The sequence below is a fragment of the Caretta caretta genome, chromosome 24 (assembly GCF_965140235.1).
Source record: "Caretta caretta isolate rCarCar2 chromosome 24, rCarCar1.hap1, whole genome shotgun sequence".
In the NCBI taxonomy this organism is placed as follows: Eukaryota; Metazoa; Chordata; order Testudines; family Cheloniidae; genus Caretta; species Caretta caretta.
The window spans coordinates 17,536,968-17,557,155 of NC_134229.1; the positions used below are offsets into that span (position 1 = coordinate 17,536,968).

Consider the following 20,188-nt stretch of genomic DNA (forward strand, 5'->3'; position numbering starts at 1 on the left):
GTTAAAGACATGCACCTCATTTCCTGCCTGAATTTGTCTAACGTCAGCCTCCAGCTACTGGATCATGTTAGACCTTCCTCTGCTAGATTGATGAACCCACGGTCAAATATTTGCTCCCCATGGAAGTACTGACAGATGGGTATCAGGTCCCTGCTTAACTTTCTCTTTGTTAAGCTACAGAGATGGAGCTCCTGGAGTCTATCAGTCTAAGACTGTGTCTACACTGGGGGCAGTGCATAGAACTCAACATATCAGTCCAAAGGGAATTAAAACACTCCCCTTCTGGGGGCCAATTGATTAGGCCTGTGGCAGGGTGGACGAGGCCCTAAGGCCCCCTGCTGGAGGCCTTGCAGCCCTGCCACATCCTGACCCAGAAAAGGGCAGTGCAGAGGGTCCTCCAAGCTGCCTAGAGTGGCTGTGTGGGACACAGCCAATCAGAGAGGCTGCAGGGAGCAGCCAATCCAGGCCCAGCAGGCCCATATAAAAGGAACTGAGTGAAGTTCTTTGCTGGAGCTGGAGGAGTGTGGATGGCCTGGCTGAGCTACAGGACCTTGGACAGAGCCCTACTGGCAGAGACCAGGGGGAGCGAGAAGGAGCTCTGGGCTGGCTGCTGAGACTCAACCAGGACAAGCCCCTGAGGTGTGGGTGAAGAACATGCTGGGGCTCTGGGGAAGTGGCCCCGGGAATTGTAGCAGTGATACAGTTTATTTAAAGGCAAAAGGCAGATGGCTGATATCGATCCGGTCCCTAGGCTGGGCTCTGGAGTCGTGAGTGGGCTGGGATCCCTCCACCCAGTAGCCACTCGGAAAGTGGGCTGGACTCTTTGTGTACCCCAGAAGGTGGAACTGAACTCTTTTAGTGGCCTAGCAGGAGAGCTGGGGCCAGAAAGGCCCAGAGAAGGCAAAGACATCGCCTCCTGGGAGGGAGCCCTGGGGCACCACTCCATACCAGAGCAGTGACAATTTGAGAGAGCCCAGAAGGGGCTGGGGAGCCAGTTTTAACCAGGGTGCTGTGATGGACTGAGGAGTGAGTCCAAGGAGAGAGCTGCAGATAGAGACATTCCAGAGGGCACTGAAACAGGCCTCTGTTGGACTTGTACCCTGGCCAGAGTTTGATTTGTATTTCACAAACAGACTTTGTGTGACTTCTCTGGAGGGCTGAGTTGCTGAGGACTCACCACAAAGCTCTGATCCGGGGGTGGGGGGGCACTGGTGATAGGCCACTGCCACCCCGTTACAAGGCCTGACACGCATCAGGCCCCCAGACAGCAACAAAAGACTCTGGCAGCGGGACACTACACAGCTAAAGTGAGGTGTGGAGGACACCGCATGCAGGTGCAGAGAGCTGCATTGGGTATATATCCCAAAAATCTGGGGTGTCTTTACTAACCTATGCTGGGCCTCTCAGTCCACATGGCTGCTTACACCTGGGCGAGCTGTCCAGGCAGCGTTCGTACTCTGTGTGCTCTTGTAAGCTGCGTAAGGCAGGTTTTCCACCCTTTTAATCCTTTTCTTGGCTCTTCTCTGACCCCTCTCCAATTGATCACCATCCCCCTGGGACTGTGGGCACCGGAACTGGACACAGGATGCTAGCAGGGCTCTAGTACATCCAGTCGTCTAGATCCTAGCAGGGAGTTTCTGGGGGTCAGGACTTCTGGGTTCTTTCCCGAGCTCTGGGAGGGGAGTGGGATCTAGTAGTTAGAGCAGGGGGCTGGGAGTCAGGACACCTGGGCTCTGTCTGAGTTTGTTGGGGTGGAGGGGAGTGGCCTCTAGTAGGTTAGACCAAGGTGGCCTGGGGCCAGGACTCCTGGGTTGTATCCCCAACTCTGGGAGTGGGTGGAGTCTGGTGGTTTGAGCGGTGGGGTGGTTGGGCATTGAGAAAAGAGAAGTGAGGGTTCCTGTTTCACCTACATGTTCTTGCTAAGTCCCTTGGTGAAGGAATTCATGGAAAGGCTGCCACTTCCTCTTCTAGCTTAAAACCCTCAGTGACTCGGAGCTCTCCCTGGCGCGTCCGTTGCACAGACCCTGGCCACGGAGCTGGGACCCAGAGACCCCCGACGGGAGCCCAACACGACTGGGAAAAGAGAGCCCCCAGTTGCACGGTATGCGACAACAACGGTGAACTGTGGGGGGTGGGGTCTAGTTGGCGACCCCAGGGGATCTGCAAGTGCGGAGTCCTGGGTTCTTTACCTGGCTCTGGGAGGGGAGTGGGGTCTAGTGGTTAGAGCAGGAGGGAGGAGCCGGTAGCCCGATCTCCTGGGTTCTATTCTGTTAGAGTGTCTTTGGCTGGGTGGTGAAGGAGATACTGTTCTTCCACTACTGAGGCATGAGGGTCCCTATATCTCTGTCTGCCGCACTTTCTCCAAACTCTTTCTGTTCCTCTCTCCTATGCCAAGGACCTCCCTGGCCCTGACACTGCTATCGACCCCCGCGCCAGCACGGGAGCCGTCTCTGGCCACCCCCAGGGAAGGTGGGAGGGGAAATCAGCTCACAGCTGCGAGTTTTCTTCTTTGCCATCATCCTGCCATAGGGGGCTGGACCTGCGGGGGCTGGGGCTGAAGATGAGGAGCACGGTGACCAGCCAGCGGTTCCTCTGCCTGGTTCTCAGCCCCCTGTTCTCCTCCTATTGTATACCGGTGTTTGCTGCAGCTCTGCTGGATGCAGCGTCCCCTGAGGGGAAACTCTCCATGTCCCTTTCCTCACGCCCCTGAGTCAGCCAAGCATCCAGATCAGAGCCACATCATTTTCTCTGTGTGGTTCTGTGTTTGACCCTCTAGACTATTTTCCCCTTCTCTGCTCCTCCCACTTGCATTGTCCTCCTTTCCCCTCTCCACCTGCCATCCAGTCTTGTAGCAGTGAGTTCCAGCAGTGAGGAAGGGTGCTGCAGAGTGAGCTCTGGCCACAAGGGGGCACTCGGGTAGCAGGCACCCTGTTACAGAGACCCAAGGGTAAATGCCACTCGTGTTCAGTGGCAGGGGATCCCATGGGTTAACCCTGATCGTGTCCAGTGGTGGCAGGTACCTTGAGTTAATGGCACCGGTGTCTAGTGGCAGGGGGTCCCCTGGCTTAGCCATCTTGAGGAATAGATCTTGTGATTGCTCTTCTGCTTCAGTGAGGGAAAACATCTATTTGGGACTTTCCCTTTCCTGAGTTGCACACTGGCAAAATGATTGTGTTTGCCACACCTCGGGCATCCGTGCCCACACGCAGGACGGTTCCATATGGCTACGACTGCATTTCTAACAACCCTTCCTTGCTTCTGGCTTCTCTTGTTTTCACGGCTCTTGATGGTAGGCTTTTATGAGCAGCAGGATGCCCTCCAGCCCGTGACCGCAGGTCTGGGCGCTTACGAAAGGCGGATTTACACTGTAACGTACGCACGTGGTTTTCTGGCTCACCTGGCCTTGTCGATCGTCTTGCCGTGGTTTCAGCTGCCTGCTGTACGGCCTCCAGCTCATTCGAGGGGTTCAATTCATCTCTGTCACTTTCCTAGCTCACGCTGAGTTTCACACCATACCACACATAGTCCTAATGCGGGAGTCCCCTATGTCTCCACATTCACAAGATCACGCTGCTAGTTGTAGATCAATGTCGGACTGATTTATACTTTCCCTGTCTGGCTGACTTCCAGTGCAAAATTCCTGCCTCTCAGCCCACTTATCCACCCTGCACAGCCCCACCCCTTCTTCCTTAAGGCTTGTATATTTTTCTCTGCCACATTATCAAATTGAAAAGGAGGACTTGTGGCATCAATCAATTTATTCGAGCATAAGCTTTTGTGAGCTCCCGCTCACTTCATCGGATGCTGTAGCTCACGAAAGCTTCTGCTCAAATAAATGGGTTAGTCTCTAAGGTGCCACGAGTCCTCCTGTTCTTTTTGCGCATACAGACTAACACGGCTGCGCCTCTGAAAATTATCAAATTGAAACCTGTTCAGTTTCCTCTCCCACCTGCCACCTGGGGAAACCGAGCTGTTTGCAGCTGTTTGTCTCTTTGTCTGCACGCTGCCCCGCTCAAATCATGGCTTCCACTTTCTCCGGTTCTCTGGTGAGGTTCAACAAGGACAAGTGCAGAGTCCTGCACTGAGGACAGAAGAATCCCAGGCACCGCTACAGGCTGGGGACCGACTGGCTAAGCAGCAGTTCTGCAGAAAAGAACCTGGGGATTACAGTGGACGAGAAGCTGGATATGAGTCCCCAGCTCTGGGAAGCCCCAATTCCTGGACCCCCTCTGCAGCCCTGGGACTGGAGGATTCTTGCTCCCTGCCGAGGCCTCAGGGTTAGTGGTTAGAGCAGGGGAGGGTGACTCAGGACATCTGGGTTCTATCCCTGGCTCTGGCAGGGGAGTGGGGGCTAGTTTTAAAGTAATGCCTGTTTCTTAGGTGGTCTCTCCGCTAAGACAGTGTCCAAATTTATTCATTCATTTCCATTTATGGTTTGCAGCTTCTCCATCTCAGCGAGCAGGTGGAGGTGGACCGTGTAGAAGACACAGAGTTAAGGGGAGAGACCTCAACACCCAGGGAAGCACAGACTCACGGACGCTTTGCTGGGCAAATACACACCATCTGAGTCTCTCTCTGCACTGGGTCCTGTGCTGCCCAGGTGAGTCGAGACGATGGGCAGCTCCCCTCATTGGGTCTGAAGGGGAATTTCTTTGTTAATCCTACCTAGATGCCACAGACATTTGCTGTTACCAAGGCAAACCAGTGGGACTACCTGCCACTGGGTATTAATGGGGTTAACATGAGGACTCAATAGGCAGAGGTAGTAGGTGGCGTCTGTGACATGGGTGATTTTTCTCTCTTGTTTCAGGTTAATCAGATGAGGTGTCCCCATTTATGAAGCTCTAAACCACAGGACCCCCCCGCCCGTGTCCCTCCCACAGCCCAGGAGTCCTGCCTCCCAGTCTGCGGCTCTAACGCACTAGACCTGACTCACCTGCCAGAGCCAGGAATAGAACCCAGGAGTCCTGGCTCCCAGTCTCCCCAGCTGTAACCATTAGGCCAGTCTGCAGAGCACAGAGGACACTGTGCTAACGAGGCCTGGGGAGGGGGGCTGCAGTCCCTGACAGAGACAATAGCCCGGAGGTCCCTGGTGCAGAGCTGCAGCACGGCTGAGGGGCAGAGAAGCAGGCTGGTGCATTGTGGCTTCCTGTGTTACAATGAGGGTGAGAAGGACCCTGCATGCTCTCGAGTCAGGGAGTAGCAGCAGTTCCTGTGACAGGCAGAAGAGTACAAGAGGTGGGGAAGGATGGTTTTTTTTTTCCCACCTTGTAGCAGTGAGTTCCACTGGCCCCAGCTCTTGCATGCTAGGAGTCAACACCCCCTATCCCTACCTCCCTGACCAATCTAGTCCCAGGCCCTGAAGCCAGATCAGAGCCAGCGCCTGCTAGTGGGAACAGGTCTCATGTGCTGGGCAGGAGTCTGCTTGGGAAATGGGTGACAAATTGGTTGGGGAGTTCATGAGATGCAGCCCTCTGAATGTGAGCTGCTGCTAAGATCCAAATCGCACTGACACCCCCGTGTGTAGAGCAGCTGCCCTGAAAACCGGCACTCTGCAGTGGAGGCTGGGGTGGGGTTTGTGTGGCAAATGTGGGAGCGTTGGGTCAAGGAGCTCCCAGGATTCAGCCCCTCTCCCCAAAATATGAGCCGATTTCTCGTTTTCAGATTGTCAGGACGTTCTTGGTGCAGAGCCAGGGAAAAACCGAAGATTCAGGTCTTCCTGAAAGGCAGAGCACGTACAGCCCCTGAACTCGGCTATTGAACGAATGGGGGCTGGGACTGGTACAGAAATATTTCAGACGTTGTTCCTCGACTAAAGTGTTTGTACTTTGGCTCACAGGCAGTTCACACCTCTGCAGGCTGTGGCTCGCACAGGAGCTCTCCAGTGAGTGACACACGCCCTGAGCTGTGCGCTGACGGGGGGCGGACCACAGGCACCGTTCTTAGTCTTTGCACCTAGAGATGAGGCGTGTGACGTTGTCCTCCCCCCATCTTAGCACATCCAACCTGCCGTTTGTGAGCTGTCCCAGCTGGCTGGGCATTACTGGGGCTTTTTAGCTAGAACAAGAGGATGCAGCCTTTCACGGGAATCAGTTGACCATTCGATGCAGGGGTAAAACGTAGAGAATGCAGGAATCCTGGCTTTTATTCTTCACCTACCCTAACCACTAGACTCCACTTCCCTGCCAGGGATAGACCCCAGGAGTCCTGATTCCCAGCATCCCCTGCTCTAACCACTAGATGCCACTCCCTACCCAGAGCTGCAGATAGAACCCAGGAGTCAAAGCTTCCAACACCCCTACCCACTCTAACCACTAGATCCCACTCCCCTCCTAGAGCCAGGGATAGACCCCAGGAATCCTGGCTCCCAGCCCCCGCTGCTCTAACCCACCAGACCTTACCCCCCAACCAGAGGCAGTAGAAGTACTCAGTAGTTCTGAAGTGAAGTCAACAGATATACACTGTGTGACGAAGTGGGACTGTTCTTAATGTTTCCTCCGAATATTGTGGGGGTGCCTCAGTTTCCCCTATGTAGTTCTTAAGTATCTAGGTGGTGGGGTAAGGGTGTATGATCATTGCAGAGCCCTAGAGGGCAGGTGTGTACAGGGGTCTGGACCCAGAGAATGGCCGACACCCTGTTTCCTGGCAACTGATGGCCTGGCCCTCCCCCACTTGCAAGGTGAAAGCTGAAGGGTTGGAGAACAAAGGAATCAGGTGGCCACCTGGCCCAGGAAAGGAACAAAGCCCAGAGGAGGAGGGGCTGGGGGGAGTTTCAGTTTGGGGCTGGCTGGGACACGGAGTGAAGGGCAGACGTGGTTGTCTGGCTCACTGCCCCCCAAAATGGACCCAGCTGAGGGGTCCTGTTCTCTGCACCTACAAGCTCTGTGTAAGACCATGTTCCTGTCATCTAATAAACCTCTGTTTTACTGGCTGGCTGAGAGTCACGTCTGACTGCGGAGTCGGGGGCAGGACCCTCTGGCTTCCCCAGGAGCCCCGCCTGAGCAGACTCGCTGGGGGAAGCACACGGAGCGGCAGAGGATGCTGAATGCTCCGAGGTCAGACCGGGAAGGTGGAAGCTGTGTGAGCTGTGTGTCCTGAAGACAGGCTGCTCACAGAAAGGAGACTTCCCCAGAGTCCTGACTGGCTTCATGGGGAGCAGTTCCAGAGCATTGCCCAGGGACTCCGTGACAACTGGTGGGAGCGGTGGGATGTACTGCACCCTGTGGGTGGCGCTTCCTGCAGTAAGTGACGGGGGAGCAGTAAAACGAAGGGGAACTGACGAGGACCAGGCGTGCTGAAGGCTGAGAGAGGAGTGGTTTCGGGGGGCGGTTAACCCCTGGGAGTGTGTGACCAGCGAGAAGAACTGTGCAGTAACAGGGTCCCCCTGGGGACTGCAGTGAGCAGTCTCAGGGGCAGAGGAGTCTGCAGCTCGACCCTGGCAAAGAGGTGGTGACCTCGAGAAGGGCTGGCACACTAGGGGTTCTCCCTGGAAACCGTGGGGAGCTGAGAGCACACAGGCCTGTGAGTCCACAACAACTTGGGAGGAGCGGAGTGATGGCCTGTCACCGTCTCCTTAAGAAGGACATTGTAACCCTGTGCAGAAAGAGAGGGTTGAGCGTTGGAAAGTTCACCAAAGCAGAGTTAATCGTGCAGCTGGAGGAGGATGACCGCTCTAAGGAACAGATTCCTGACCCCAACTGGGGCTATAGCAGGATCTGGGAGCAGCTGGAGCGGGAGCCAGGCATCCCCAAGACTCCTGTCCCTGACCAGATGAGGGTCTTCACGATCGGGTTCCCCATCTAGGGATCAGAGACGGACGGGATTGAAGCTGAGTCCAAGAGAGCAAGAGGACCGTGGGAGACAGCGAGAGCCCGAGAAAGAGCTGCAGAAGCAGCAGCAGCATGAACTGGCGGTGGTGGGGTGGAGAGGCCTAGGGGACCTCCCCGGGGTGAGTGGGGATAGACCCTGGGGGGCCAGTTCCGCAGGGAACCTCGAGACTAAATTGCTGCCCCTAGTTAAGGGGGGGGTGTGGATGCCACCTCACTGCCTTTGAGCAGGCTGGAGATTTGAATGAAGGGGACCCTGCGGAAAAGCCCCGGTGTCTAGCTCCCTTGCTGGGTCCCAAGGCCACAGACTCCATCAGCCAGATGGGTGGGGAGGTGGACAGGCTCCCACTCCTGACCCCAACCTATCTGTCTGTGTGGAGTTCCCTGGGGCCAGGCCCCGCGGACCCCCAGTGGGAGCGGAAGGGGATGGTCAATGGGGAGACATTCCTGGGGTGGCGAGATCCTGGGACAGAGACAACTGTTGTCAGGCCCTGGGTGGTGCAGCCTCAGAGGCTGAGGGGCTGTGTGAGCTGTGTGAGGGTCCCAGGGACGAAGCCCCTCGCCCTGCCTATGGCCCAGATCCCGGTGCAGACCCAGGAGGGGTGGGGCTGGCTGGTCGTTGGGGTTCTCCAGGACACCAGCTGTGAGACCCTGTTGTGGGGTGACTGTGTCTGTTTGGGACAGGATCCAGGCCATGCTCCGGTAACTGCCAAGGGTTTGAATTTGAATCCAGGGAACCAATCGGCGGAGAGGGAAATGGTCAGTGAAAAGGCAGATGACCTGGCTGGCAACAGGGAGGAGCCGCTAGGCTTGGGCTACCTGCCTGCCTGTAACCAGACCCCTGGGGCTGAGTGGGACAGAGAGATGCTCCCTGCCCTCTTGCACACCGGAGAGGGGGCTCACGCTGGCTCTGATGCAGTGAGGAAAGCAGCGAGCTCGCTGCCTACCCCCACTGGGACAGCAAGGGCAGTGCTGAGCACAGTGGGAGCTGAGACCCCAGCTGAGTGGGGGGAGACACAGGCCGGGCAGGGGATCTGTGGGGAGTGGCAAGGTGCTGGGTAAGGAAAGTCTGGATGAGCCTAGGCAGCCTTGTGATCTGATGGCTGTGTCCAGTCAGCAGGGTGGGAAGTCGAGGAGAGTGGAAGATGAGAGTCCCTGGACCTTATCTGTTAGCTGGGTGGAGAATTGTGACAGTGAAGGAAATGTGCCTGTGTCTGTCTGGGGTATTGACTTGCCTATGGAGGGAGCTACCCCGGTCTCCAAGCAGTTGTCTCTGACCAGCCTTGTGTGCTGGGACAAAGGGAATGAGATCCCAACCTGTGTGTCTGGTAAAGGAGAAAGTGTGTCCAGCTCTTCTTGGTCTGTGGAGCAAACAGAACGGGCCTTTCAGCCTGTGATGGTTGAGGGTCGTGCAGTTGTCTCAGAGCTGGTTCTGGATTCAGCTAAAGCCCAGGAAGGGAAGGGTCCTAAGTTTCTGTCTGCTCGGGAGAATGGCCCTGTAACTAGGTCGCATCCAGTTAGGGTCTATGTAAAATCCCAGAGACCAGACAATTCTGGTGTTTGTATTTTGCCTGTTGCTAGTGTGTTGTTGGGAAAGGGTGCAGCAACTCTGACTAATCAGGGTGAGATCCTAGCCAGGGCACAAGGAGAGCATGAAGGTGTGTGATTGTGTTACCTACTGAGGGTGTGGAAACCTGTAGCAAGAAGGAAAAGATTCCTGAACTTGTGTGTGGCAAAGGGAAGGAGAAGGCTTCTAACCTTTTATCTAGGAAGTCTGTACGTTGGCCTGAAAGGGGATTGTGTAGGAATCTGCCTGATGGGCCAGAGGTGATTCTGAATGTAAGGGAGACCCAGAAAGAGTCTGTTGTTGCTCAGGAAAGTGTTCCTCTAGAGCAAGCCCTTGGTAAAGAGGGTAAGAGCAGAATTTCTGGGAGGGGTGAATTGTTGCATAGAAAAGCCTTTGGGAAAGGAATCCTCATGGAGTCTTTGCAAGCAGTTTACTGCAACTGAAGGGTGTGAAAGTGATTTAATCAAGAAAGTTTCAGTTCCTAACAGCCAGAAATTTTCTGTTGTGAATGGATCCACTGACTGTCCTGTTGAAAGACCCAGTGTGGAGAGCTTTGAGAAGGTCTCAGATGAAGTGAACGCTGTTAAGAAAGTTAAACAGTCCGATAACTAATTGGCTGAGTTTGGCCAGCTTGTTGGGGAGAAGACCCAATCCCAGTTTGACTCCCTGGGGTTTTGGGGTGGCCAAAGGGCATGGGCTGCAGAAACCTTCCCACATGCGGCCTGCTAGTGCTATCGACCACCCCCGACCTAAGGGAGGGCTTGAAACTGGAAGGGCCTGGTGTAACTCCTACCAAGGAATGGGAGAGATGCTGGGGCATCCATGGGAACGTTGGTGGCTTCGAACTTCCCCAGGTCACCGGGTAAAGTGACCCCGCTCAGTTCGATCTCGAAGGGGGGGAGATGTGACGAAGTGGGACTGTTCTTAATGTTTCCTCCAAATATTGTGGGGGTGCCTCAGTTTCCCCTATGTAGTTCTTAAGTATCTAGGTGGTGGGGTAAGGGTGTATGATCATTGCAGAGCCCTAGAGGGCAGGTGTGTACAGGGGTCTGGACCCAGAGAATGGCCGACACCCTGTTTCCTGGCAACTGATGGCCTGGCCCTCCCCCCCTTGCAAGGTGAAAGCTGAAGGGTTGGAGAACAAAGGAATCAGGTGGCCACCTGGCCCAGGAAAGGAACAAAGCCCAGAGGAGGAGGGGCTGGAGGGAGTTTCAGTTTGGGGCTGGCTGGGACATGGAGTGAAGGGCAGACGTGGTTGTCTGGCTCACTGCCCCCCAAAATGAACCCAGCTGAGGGGTCCTGTTCTCTGCACCTACAAGCTCTGTGTAAGACCATGTTCCTGTCATCTAATAAACCTCTGTTTTACTGGCTGGCTGAGAGTCACGTCTGACTGCGAAGTTGGGGTGCAGGACCCTCTGGCTTCCCCAGGAGCTCTGCCTGAGCGGACTCGCTGGGGGAAGCGCACGGAGGGGCAGAGGATGCTGAATGCTCCGAGGTCAGACCCAGGAAGGTGGAAGCTCTGTGAGCTGTGTGTCCTGAAGACAGGCTGCTCACAGAAAGGAGACTTCCCCAGGGTCCTGACTGGCTTCATGGGGAGCAGTTCCAGAGCATCGCCCAGGGACTCCGTGACACACTGCTTTACACAAGCTGAGACTCTCGCCTGTTTACTCCATTGCCTTATTGACTTTCAGCTTAGTCTCCCGAATTTTTTTGCAATTTTTTGTGCTTCTAGTTTTTGGGATGTTTCCCAGCTGAGCACCCTTAAAGAGACCTGATTTTCGACAGGGAAGGTGCTTGACACTTTGTGAACATCAGACCACTCAAGTCGGAAACATCCAAAACCTTGAAGCTCCAAGAATGACCAGCCACTTTGGCAAACTTAGATCCCCAGCCCTTTGCACAAGAGTCTTGTGCCATAAAACTCCAAGTAACACTCCTTCCAGAGCTGGGACCTTCCCTAGATGCCCAGTGTGACAGGTTGCCCCATTAGGATATCACCAGATGTGCTGAGATACCACTGAGCCTGCCTGTTATGCCAACCTGGGCACCCTTTTTACCGGTCTTGCTGAGCCAAGCGATTAAGCTTCCTCCAGCACACACACAGGCAGGGCCACACCAAACTGCAGAACAAAACAGACACTGAGATCAGCTCTGGGAAGCCTCAGCTTAAGGGACTTGCCCCAGCACTCAGGTATCCACCTCCCTTGGAGTGCAGACCCAAAGGTATATTATGAAATCCACCTCCTCCCTCAATGTGGAGGAGGGTATGCACAGCCTCTTCCCCCCACCCGCCCCGCCCAGTCAGTTATGAAATGTACAAATTGAGTTATATTATGAACAAGAAATAAGTTTATTAACTACAAAAGGTGAATTTTAAGTGAATATAAAAGACCAAACAAAGCAGATTCCTGAGCAAATAAAACAAAATAAGCTCAATATACTTAAAGAAACAGGTTACAAATTTCAGAGTAACAGCCGTGTTAGTCTGTATTCGCAAAAAGAAAAGGAGTACTTGTGGCACCTTAGAGACTAACCAATTTATTTGAGCATGAGCTTTCGTGAGCTACAGCTAAATAAATTGGTTAGTCTCTAAGGTGCCACAAGTACTCCTTTTCTTTTTGAGCTTACAAATAGTAACCTGTAATTTCTTATCCTAAATGTTCTTTTTGGCTGGTTTCAAAGTTTCTGTGGTTCAGAGTTTCAGTTACATTTCTTTTCAGATTGGACCCCTCTCTGTCTGGACTCTCCCCGCCCCGCCTTCCCTTCAGGTGGCTTTACCGGTCTTTCTTCTTCGGCAGAAAGGCCGTAGAGAGGAGGAATTACGTTTGCCTTCCTTTCGACCCTTAAATAGGATTTACATGATGCGGGAATCCTTTGTTTCCCAAACTTGACCCCCTCTTGCCTTCCGGTGGAAAGTTACAAAAAGTCCCAGGTAATGTTTAGCATCAGGTGTCAAGACCACTGACGTAGTAGTGTCACAGTTAGGTCCCTGGAAGCCTCCCAGGAGGGAGAGAGATTAGTATCTTCATAGCTTAGTTGTTCCTTCCTGATGGCTTATCACATTTGATGGCCTGTCGTCTGGCAGGTGTCTTCCGAATACACACCCAGATCCAAAGAATCTGGAACCTGTTCAATTCTATATGGTTTGAAAACACTCCGGAATCCAATGGGATCCTAGCTCCAGTCAGGAATCTGGAACTCATGGACCCTATTGAGTGTAAACACATTGAGAGATTTAAAACAAAGATTCCAGAGCCAGCCAATGATGCAGATCCCATGAGAATCAGTTAGGTTCGAATACATTGAGAGACCTAAAACAAATGAGATTCTGGAACCAGCTAGTGATCTGGAATACCCTTGAACACACACTGAGTTTCATAACATTGAAAGACCAAGAACAAATGAGGTTCAAGAGGTGGATAATAATCTAGATTCTTTAAAGACCTATTGATGTTGAAAAGATTGAGAGACCTAGAACACATGGGATTTTGCAGGTGACAAGGAACCTGGAATCCCAAGGACACTGCTCGGTTTATAAATATTGAAATACCGGGAACCCATCACATTTTAGTTCAATCAGGGATGAAGGAACAGGTGGGATGACAAGTTTCCAGTGTTCTCTTACTCCAGGCACTTTCAGTCCATCTCCAGTTCTGGTCCCTCAACTTCTGTCCCTTGTTTCCCACTGGGCTCAGGTGCTTCGCTGCTGAGATCATCAATGAAAGCTGCCTTGACCAGAGTCATGAAGGACATCCGGAGCACCTGCCAGAACATCTCCCCCACAAAGATGTAGAGGACAGGGATACAGAAAGTGTTGAAACACGTCAGGAGGGTGTAAATAAGCAGGAAGGTGCTCGTGAATGACACCAGCAACGCATTCTCGTAGAGCAGCAGGCCGTGGCAGAGGTGGTAGGGCAGCCAGCAGACGAATGACACCACGGCAGTTACCATGACTTTGAAAGGCTTCCTGCTCCGCGCCAGCCCCCTCTTCTTCATCTACAGCCCCGTCCAGCCATGGCATCCCACGTTTGTGCAGAGGGGCAGCAGGAAGCCTATCAGGAACTGCACCCTGAACAGAACAAGATGGAGACGTGTCCTCCAGGCCTGCGTCTCGGCTCTGTCCCCCTCTCCAGAGAAGGTGTAACTATTCGTGCAGACAACCCTGATCCCTCCATCTCCAGGAGCTCCCGGAAACCCAGTTAGGGAGCACTGAGGGTGAAGGAGATCAGTTGCGAACAGCTTCCTGACCTGGGCCACGCTGGGGTGATGCCGGGACCCAACAGGGCGGCAGGGGAGAGTGCAGTGGTCCAGGCTGGTGAGGGTGAGGAGGAAGATGCAGAGACCATGTGCAGGGAGAGGCAGGCGTTGAGGAGCTCGCACATGGCCGTGCCGAAGACCCAGTGGAAACCCAGGCAGAGGTAGACGCGAACAGAGTTATAAAGCAGGGCGTGAGCAGGTAGGGGAGCACGAGATGGAAGGAGAAGAGGGAGGTCACCATCATCCTCAGCCCCAGAACCCACAGGCACAGCCCACAGCCAGCAATCCCAGCAGGGGATGCCACAAGCAGCTGCCACTTGACTTCCCTTCCCGACAAGCTGGGGGTTGCTCCCATTGGCTGCTGGGCTGGCTGGGAAGGTGGAGGAGCCATGAATTGTGGGATGGCCAGGAAGGGGGAGTTGCCATGAGGGGCTGGGCTGCCTGGGAAGGCAGAGGGGCCATGAGGGGCTGAGCTGCCTGGGAAGGTGTAGGAGCTGTGAGGGGTCGGGCTGTCTGGGAAGGCGGAAGGGCGGTGAAGGGCCTGGCAGTGGAGGGGCTGGGCCAGTCGGGAACTGGAGGGGCCGGGTTGGGTGGGAAGTGGAGTGACCATGATGGGTCAGGCCAGTCAGGAAGGTGGAGGGGCCGTGAGGAATCAGGCTGGTTGGGAAGGCGGAGGGGCTGTGAGGGTTCGGGCTGCCCAGGAAGGCGGAGGTGCCATGAGAGACCTGGCTGGTTGGGAAGGCAGAGGGGCCGTGAGACCCTAAGGAGGTGTGGGAAGAACACAAAGGGAATTGGAGAAGAGGGAGAGAGCGACAGAAGTGTGGAGCCCTAAAGCTGACAATCCCTGCATTTCATTCTCTTCCCTGCACAAACCGGCAAGTCCCCCAGCCCGATACAGGGAGAACCAGGAGTCCTGGCTCACAAAACCCATGCCCCCTGATCTATCTCACTGGACCCCATCCCTTCCCAGAGCCATGGATAGAACCCCGAAGTCCTGGCTCCCACCCCACTCTAACTCACTAGATCCCATTCTCCACACACAACTGGGGATAGAACCCAGGAGTCCTGGCTCCCAGTTAGCCACTCTAACCACTAGATCCCACTCCCCTCAGAATTCAACCTTGGTCCTGTGTACCATGCCATTGGGGGCTGTTTTCCCACTAGCGCTGGGTTCCTGTCGGAGATCTCAGGGTCCCAGCTCCGAGGATGGGGGCCTGTGTAACAAACACTCTGGGGAGGGCTGGGTGTGACTGAGATTTTATCTAGAACAGGAAGGGGCCGCATTTCACATGAGTTGTCTCACCCAGGGACGTACCCACAACATGTAGATAACATAGGTCCCATCACAGCTATTGACCTGCTCTAACCACTAGACCCCACCCCCCATCCCAGAGCTGAGGACAAATCCAGGAGTCCTGGCTCCCAGTCCCCCCGTCCCCACTCCAAACCACTAGACCCCCCACTCCTCGGCTGGGAGTTGCATCATTTGTGACTCAGCGTTTGTGTTGAGCTAACAGCGCTGGGTTATCTCTGGATTGTGGTGCAGCCCGTATCAGGAAAGGACTTGTGCAAAATACAGGCCCTTCCTCTTCATAGGGGCACGCCTCAATAGATGAGCTTCTGGCCAAGCATCTAGTTCATTACAGCAGGGGGGCTGGGAGCCAGGACTCCTGCGTTCTAGGCCAGGCTCTGGGAGGAAGTGGGGGCCACTTTTAAAGCAATGGTTGTTGCTTAGGAGATTTCGCTGCTAAGACAGTGACGGATGATCATTTCCATTCATGGTTTGCAGCTTGTGGATCTCAGGGAGTAGGTGGGGGTGGAGCATGTAGAAGACACAGAGTTAAGGGGAGTGAACTCAACACACAGGGGAGGGCTCCGGCGTGCTGGGGACAGACTCACGGACGCTTTGCTGGGCAAACACACACCATCCAAGTTTCTCTCTGCGCTGGGTCCTGCGTTCCCCAGGTGAGTCGAGACGATAGGCAGAGGCCCCTGGTTAGGTCTGAAGGGAAATTTCCTTTCTAAAACCACCTAGAAGCCACAGAAATTTGCCACTGTCAAGGAAAACCAGGAGGACTCCCTGCCACTGGGTATGAGCAGGGCTAGGCTGTGAAACTCCCTGCCACTGGGTAGCACTGGGGTTAGCCTGGAGCATTCAACAGACAGAAGTAGGAGGTGAGATCTCTGACATGGGTGAATTTTTCTCTCCTTTTCACCTTTAATCTGATGAGGTGTTTCCCACTTATGAAGCTCTAAGACCACGGACCCCACATCCCTCCCACAGCTCAGGAGTTCTGACCCCCATCCCCGCACCCCATTCTAAGAACCGAGAATAGAAACCAGGAGTCCCAGCTCCCACCCCCCTTCTTTAACCAGTAGGCCATTTTGCAGAGGAGAAAGAACTCCAATCTAACAAGGCCATGGGGGGCGCTGTCCCAGGTAGAGGTAAGAACCCCGAGGTTCTAGACCCAGTTGGGAATCTAGAACCCATAGACTTTGAGTTTGAACACATTGAGAGGCTTACAAGAAATGAGATTCCAGAGCCAGCTAGTGATTCAGAATCCAAGAGAGTCATTTAGGATAGAATACATTGTGCAGGGCTGGCAGCAAGGCGGGGGGCAGAGAAGTAGGTCAGTGGATTGAGGCTTCCTGTGTTATAATGAGAATGAGAAGGACCCTGCCCACTCTCACAAGTCAGGGTGTAGCATGAATTCCTGTGACAGGCAGATGAGCACAGAAGGTTGGGAGTGGGGTGGCTTTTTCCAGCTTGTAGCAGTGACTTCCACCATCACCAGGTCCTGCATGCTAGGAGTCAACAGCACCGATCCCTCCCTCCCTGAGCCAGCTAGTCCCTGCCCTGGAGACAGTTTGGAGCTGGCGATTGCTAGGGAGGAAAGGCCCTGTGTCCCATTCCCCACTCCTCTGTGCCAGCCCGTCATCAAGATCACAGCAATGTGGTATTTTCAGCTTCGCTGTGTATTTCAACCCCGTCCTCTATCTCTTTGTGGGGGAGAAGTTCTGGCCGGTCTTCAGGACATCTCTTCTCACTCTCGTCAAAGCGGCTTTTGTCGACGATCTCGGCAGCAGTGTCTCTGAGTCTAGTGGAAGACAGGGGTCAGAGGTCGAGAACACAAAACAGGTTATGGCCTGAAGATGCTCAGACTGAGGGAGAGTTGAAAAGTTTGCATCCCCTTTGTTCCTTGATTCCTACTGGTCCTAAATCCCAATGGGTTCCAGGTTCTAGATTCTAGATTCCCTGCTCTCTCTCCAGAATTCCATGAGTTCTAGGTCACTCAATTTTTTCAAGCTCAATGGGTCATCAATGGCACCAGATCAGTAGCCAGCTCCAGAATCTTCTTTCTTTGACATCATTCAATGTGTTCTCACCTAATTGACTCTCTTGGATTCAACGTCACTAGCTGGCTCTGGAATCTCATTTCTTGTAAGCCGCTCAGTGTGTTCAAACTCAAAGTCTATGCGTTCTAGATTCCCAACTGGATCTAGGACATCACTGGATTCTACAGTGTTTTCAAACCACATAGAATCCAACAGGTTCCAAATTGTTTCCTTAATGTTTCATCATGGGTCTAGATTTCCAAATGGTTTAAAATATAAATGATTTTATATTTTATATTATATTTTATATAAAATTTTTATATTATAGAAGAGTCTGTGTATTACAGTCGCAATATCTCGCTCTTCTCTAATGCTTGTCATCAGTAGAGCTCAAAGAAGTTTTCCAAGGAGGTCAGTAGCAGTCTTTCAGTTTTTACAAATGGGGAAATTGAGACACATAGTGGGGAAGTGACTTGGCCAAAGTCACCCAGTAGAAACTTCGGTCTTTCTAGTGGCACAACCGGGAACAAACTCATGTCTGCTGTGTCCCACCCCAGGTCTCTACCCATGCATCTCCTTAGATTGTGGGCTCTGTGGGACAGGGACTGTCTTTTCACTCTGTTTGTACAGTGCCTAGCACAGTGGGATTCTGGCTCAGGATTTGGCCTCCCAGAACTACCGAAATAAAGAATAATAATAAATAATTATCCCCGGGCATTGCTTGAATTACATAGATTCTGTACATTTTGTGGGGTGGCTCTGACATATTTTATAAACACCACGTGCCAACTGTGACAGATAACACCTCTCGCTGATTCAAAATTCAGTCGGCTCTCATGGATTCTAGGAATCCTGGCCAGTTCTTAACATCTTGTGTCTCAGGTCTGTCCATGTTTTGAATTTGAACTGATCTGATGTGGGCTAGATTTAGAGCATCATGTTTTCCAAGCCACTGTATGTTTCAAAAGCCAATAAACTCCTATGTATTTTAGATAATTGGCTGGTTCTTGAACCCCTTGTGTTCTAGATCTGCCAAAGTATAAAAATTCAAACAGATCCTATCTGGTCTAGGACATTCTAGTTTTCAACCTCATATATGATGTCCTAGACCAGTGGTCTCCAAACTTTTTTGATCACGCGCCCCCAGGAAAAAAAATTGCAGCAGGCATGCTGCTGAAGAAAAAAGGTGGAAGAGCTGCTACGTAGAAGAGCTCCTCCCACCATGCACCCCCAGGGATTGTCTTGTGCACCCCACTTTGGAGACCACTGCCCTAGACCACATAGGACCAGGTTGGGTTTTAAAAAAACTTTGGCAGACCTAGAACCCAAGAAATTCAAGACCCACTCAAATGTCTAGACCTCATGGTGTACAAATGGGTTTTTAAATGTGTGTGTGTGTGTGTGTAATACACACACACACACACACAGACTAGTATCACATGAGTAATGCTAAGATTATGTCACGGAGGTTATGGAAACCGTAACTCAGTGATGTCAGTGACACTGGGGGCTTTGCAGCTGACCCGCCGCTGCCGGCAGCGGGGGACTCCGCGGTAGGCAGGGGACCCTCCAGCAACTGCCCAGCCACTGTGGTTGGCGGTGACCCCGAGCTGCCGAGCCACCACCGCTGGCAAAGGTCCCCCCTGAAGTGTCTCAGCTGCTGAGAGCAACCAGGGCCCCTCGCAGCTCCCAGCTGCCACCTCTGGTGGCAGAGGGACCCCGGAGCTGCTCAGTGGCTGTGGGCGGGGGGACCCCCACAGCTCCAGCCCCTCAGGGTGGCAGGGGGATCCCTCCCAGCTACTGGGCAATGGGGCTCCTGCAGCTTCCAGCCACTGCGAGGGGTGAGGGCAGGGAGTTGGACCCTCCTCCCTCCCCATTTTGTCAGGGATGTTTTTAGTAAAAGTCAGGGACAGCTCACAGCTTCCACGATACTTTGTTTATTTCCCATGGTCTGTCCGTGACTTTTACTAAAAATATCCATGACAACATCGTAGCCTTACGCATTGGTTCTAGATATTTGGCTAGGTCTTGAACCTCTTGAGTTCCTGGTGTGACAATGGCTTGAAACCCAATCAGACCTGACCTGGTCTAGTACTTCAAGGGATCCAAGCACTTATATGTTTCAGGATGCCATGAATTCCAGATATGTGGCTAGTTCTCGAAACTCCTGGGTTCCAAATCAGTCCAGGACTCCAATCCCCATTACCACCGATTATTCAGAGCAACCAGAGACCCAAAGAATTGGTTATTGGCACAGGACTTACATGCCATCTGTGGTCCCAATTCAGCCCCATTGTGGCTGAAGACACCAGGTCAAAGCTGATAATAGGGACAAGAACTCAAACATCTCCATGTTGAGATCGAAACAGCAGCGGCTGTGCCTCTAGGCCCCCACGTGTCAGCTCAACGTGGGTATTACTCACCCTCAATTTCCAGTGGAAGACGTAGCTCGCAGAGGTGTGAACTGCTATTAAACACAGGTGTGACCAGCTTGAGGAGCGGACTCACTTTTGCTATCCGGCTGCACCGGCCCTCGGTCCTGTTGCGTAGCTGAGCTCAGGGGCCGTCCAGGCTCGGCGTTTCCCAAAGTTCGGCCTCTTTGCTATCATCTGAAAATGTTCAATCAGTGCAAACAGGGATGTGGGGGGCCATATCGTGGGAACCCCTGGACCAAATGACCCAAATTTGCATCACAAACCCCCTTCCCGCCTTCACAGCTGAGTGCCGGTTTTCAAGGCAGTTGCCCCCCCGCCTGGGGGATTCAATGCAATGTGTGCATATTAACAGCAGCTCATCATCAGGGGGCTGCATCTCGTGACACCTGCAATCGAACGACCGCCCTTTGCTCCCGCAGACTCCAGCAGAGCCCCTGCGGCTTGGTGCCACTTTCCAAGTCAATGCGAGGCTGCAACTGGTTTTCAGAGCGGTGTGAAAAAATTAAGAACGGCTCCTTTTCATGTGGCTTAAACTGAGGGCCCCGGATCACGACCCTCTGAACCTGCTCCACTCACTCCGCCCCGGGCCTTGCTCAGAGACGGCCAATTTCAAGCCAAGCCGAGCGGGCGGGTGGATTTCAGAGCACTTGGGCTCACCGGGTCTGACAGGAAGAGGTTTCTCTGCAGGCCCGGCGGCAGGAGTGCCCTTAGCAGATCTGCTGTGGGAGGACTCGGGCTCCCAGGCCTTGGGCAGTTCTGAGCTCAGC

The 20,188-nt window shown here is 53.4% G+C and overlaps 1 long non-coding RNA gene and 1 pseudogene across 1 annotated transcript; one reads left to right on the forward strand and one right to left on the reverse strand.

Moving 5' to 3' along the window:
- The first annotated feature begins 1,889 nt into the window (after positions 1-1,889).
- Positions 1,890-7,128, forward strand: LOC125626089 (uncharacterized). The gene is made up of 3 exons (XR_012665974.1): positions 1,890-2,101; positions 4,442-4,600; positions 5,665-7,128. It is a non-coding gene; the product is annotated as an uncharacterized LOC125626089 (long non-coding RNA).
- A 5,901-nt stretch (positions 7,129-13,029) lies between these two features.
- LOC125626088 (putative G-protein coupled receptor 33) lies at positions 13,030-14,260 on the reverse strand (annotated as a pseudogene).
- Between the last annotated feature and the right edge of the window lie 5,928 nt (positions 14,261-20,188).